The sequence below is a fragment of the Myotis lucifugus genome, unplaced genomic scaffold (genome assembly GCF_000147115.1).
Source record: "Myotis lucifugus unplaced genomic scaffold, Myoluc2.0 scaffold_7541, whole genome shotgun sequence".
NCBI classification, from domain to species: Eukaryota; Metazoa; Chordata; class Mammalia; order Chiroptera; family Vespertilionidae; genus Myotis; species Myotis lucifugus.
The window spans coordinates 3,633-7,264 of record NW_005878589.1 but is presented as its reverse complement, the minus strand read 5'-3'; positions in this window follow the sequence as shown (position 1 = coordinate 7,264).

The following is a 3,632-nucleotide window of genomic DNA, read 5'->3' as shown; positions in this document are numbered from 1 at the left end:
ACCATCTCAGTTTCACTATTTATTTTGCCAGTTAGCCAGGACAATACTGGCCTGTGTCATTTATACAATTTCCTTTCAACATTTCTCATCACAAAATCCCACAACTTCCACAGACTTTCTACCACTTTCACAAATCTTTCTTCAGATACCTTACAACTCAGAAGTAACCAGTTTTAGATTCCACTTTCTTTTTCCTTCAAAATGCATCTCCGTGCCTCATGCCTTCCATTACACCAAAGCCATACTTCCTTTCCAATTAGTTAGAATTCTTAACCCTTAAAAATCTTAATTTTTAGGTAGCATGTAAGTAATTAACATTCCTCAGATGAGCAATACATTCATATTTTAAGAGTTGCTTCAAATAAAATTCAAGACTTATTTATTAACAGATTCAAATTTATCCTTTAGATTCTCCATATGAGGCAAATTCAGATTAATATTTCAGTATCCTGTTATTTCAAAATACCTAGATATTTAATAATTTACTGTTTAATCCAGCAAACTTCAAAGTTTTACGTTACCAAAGACTTTGGAAAACTGTTTAGGCATATATATAATTACCCAGGATAAAGCTTTATCATATACCCTTCATTTTAGTTGTACTTATTTTGCCTTAACAAAGTAGTGAGATTTTAAAGCCAAGTATTATTACACAAGGCATTTTCTTGGGAAATTTTGTAACAGGGATAACTCACTGGCCTTTAGTGGCTGTAATGTATTTTTTTCTATTTACAAAAGTGGGAGTGGCCCTCCACTGCTATTTCTGCAGCCTGCTGGAAGGCACTTCTATGGGTCTAATCCTCCTGTGAAAAAGACTTGAGGGTTTAAATAATTATTTCCCATATTTTTTCTTTCTGAGTAGTCTAACAACATGAAATCTTACCTGTAAGAAGAGATATTGTCCTAGCCAGTTAGGCTCATTGAATGGAGCGTCAGCCTGTGGACCAAAGAGTCCCAGGTTTGATTCCAGTCAAGGGCACATGCCTGAGTTGTGGGCACAGTCCAACGTGCAGGAGGCAGCCAACCAACGATTCCCTCTTATCAATGATGTTTCTGTCTCTCTCTCTCTCCTTTCCTCTCTGAAATAAATAAAAAGGTATTTTTTAAAAAGAAGAAGAAGAGATGTTAAAAACAGAAACAGAAAAATCCCTACAGTAAATAAATGAGTACTCATAAAACATTTGGACTGGGACATTAGCCTTAGAATCTTATCTCACACTGACCCATCACAGCAAATGGGTTCTGAGTGGCACAAAGGCCAAACAGTAGAGACAGAGGATTCCCTGTGTTCCTAAAACAGCAAAGTGTCCCCCAAAGATAAGAAAACAAGCAAAAAACCTCAATAACCAAGTTACATTAGAGCAGTGGTTCTCAACCTTCCTAATGCTGCGACCCTTTAATACAGTTCCTCATGTTGTGGTGACCCCCAATGTCAATGTTACAAATTGAACATAATTAAAGCATAGTGATTAATCACAAAAACAATATGTAATTATATATGTGCTTTCCGATGGGCTTAGGTGACCCCTATGAAAGGGTCATTTGACCCCTAAAGGGGTCACGACCCACAGGTTGAGAACCGCTGCATTAGAGACAGAGAAGAACTTTCACTAGATAATGACTTTCTTTTTTAAAAAATATATTTTATTGATTTTTTACAGAGAGGAAGGGAGAGGGATAGAGAGTTAGAAACATCGATGAGAGAGAAACATTGATCACCTGCCTCCTGCACACCCCTTACTGAGGATGTGCCCGCAACCAAGGTACATGCCCTTGACCGGAATCGAACCTGGGACCTTTCAGTCCGCAGGCTGACGCTCTATCCACTGAGCCAAAATGGTTAGGGCACTAGATAATGACTTTCACTAGATAATGGCTGATGACTTGAGAGGGAGAGCAGGAAGGGTCCCCAAGATAAGAATTCTTGGCCCCTGCTGGGAAGCTCCTGCAATCCCTGCCACATGTTCAGCCTACCACAGGTAGCTGGTGCCTCTAGCAACGTAAAATATGCCCTATCCTTAAACAAACCAAACCAAACAACAAAGACAAGAAACAATGATCAACAGAGACACTCTATGGACAATTTTTACAGGCGCGAATAACCCACAGACAAGACTTAATGAACCAGAGTCCTTTTCATGGAACTTTCCGATGTGTTACAGTGCCCGGGGCTTACAGCCAGAATGTGGTCCAGAGGACTCCCAGGTGGGGTTGCCAGTAAACACCCACAAACAGCCTGTTATTCACACATCTCATCATATTTTGCTCTCAAAATTAAATATTGACTGGAGTCCAGAGTTCTTTTAGCCAAAATCTGCCAGTCCCAAAGCATTTTATGGTAATTTTCAGACAAGGCATGAGGAGTCCTTTTGTAAATGGCCCATTTTCTCTCATACTTTTCCTTATTTCTTTAAAGGTATTAAAGGAGAGGGGTTCATGTATCCAATTACCTTACATCTTGCATAAATGGGCAAGTCAAAACCTCTCCTAACATAGCTTGCCTGACACATGATCCCATAACTGAGGATTTGATTGATGAGCCTTCCCACACTGGAGGCGGAGGATCAGGGGCCTTCGGTATTACCGGCTTTACAGGCTCTACTGCAGGAGGAGGGGGTGGTGATAAATCCTGCTGGTCTTCTGTAGGCTTTTGATTCTCAATATGAAGTAGGCATAGTGCAGCTTCAACAAGAGCCCACATAATTAACGATGACAAAGGCACTTGTTTTCCCTGGGCCTGATTTCTCTTTCAATTCCTACCTTCTTATTCCTATAGATCAAGGTCTAATGTTCTAGCATCAGGGAAGCAAGGGTTATAAGTTATAATAGTCTCCAAAAGGCCCTTTAAGTGTTTCCTTGTAACCAAGGCACCATTTGCTTTTCACAACTGTTTAAGCACTCTTGTATTTTGTTGCCATTTGTGGTGCAAACAGTGGGGCCATCAGCCCTGCTCCCACCCACATTGGCCTGGTGCTGCCCCCTCGCTGGCACCGCCCCCCACCATATTGGCCTGTCCCCATCTGTGGAGCGACAGGAGGGGTTTTCGGGGACCCCACTCGCATCCACCTTGGACTGGCACCGACCGCTCATCTGCACAATCCCGTAGCAGTCCCAGTCTGATCAGGGCCCATCAGGGCCAGCACCGCCTCCACTGCCGCCCACTACTAGCACCACATTGCGGAAGCCTGCCATGTTTTGTGCCACCCACCTGGTGGTCAGTGTACATCATAGCGAGCCGTTGAAATCCCGATTGGTCAAACTCCCAGTGGTAATTTCCATATTAGCCTTTTATTATACAGGATACTACCTTTACTTTATTGTGTATTCTTGCTTCCTTTTTCTACTATTCTGTGACCATAAAGGCATGGGTTTGTATCTGGGTTCTCTGTTCTGTTCCACTGATTTATATGCTGTTTTTAGGCCAGGACCATGCTGTTTTGATTACTATAGCCTTGTAGTACGGTTGGATATTAGGTAGTGTGATTCATCCACATTTGTTCTTCTTTCTCAAGATTGCTGTTGCTATTCAGGGTGTTTTGTGGTCTATATAAAATTTTTGAATATTTGTTCGAGTTATGTGAGATCTATCTTGGGTATATTGATAGAATTGCATTGAAGCTATAGATTGCTTT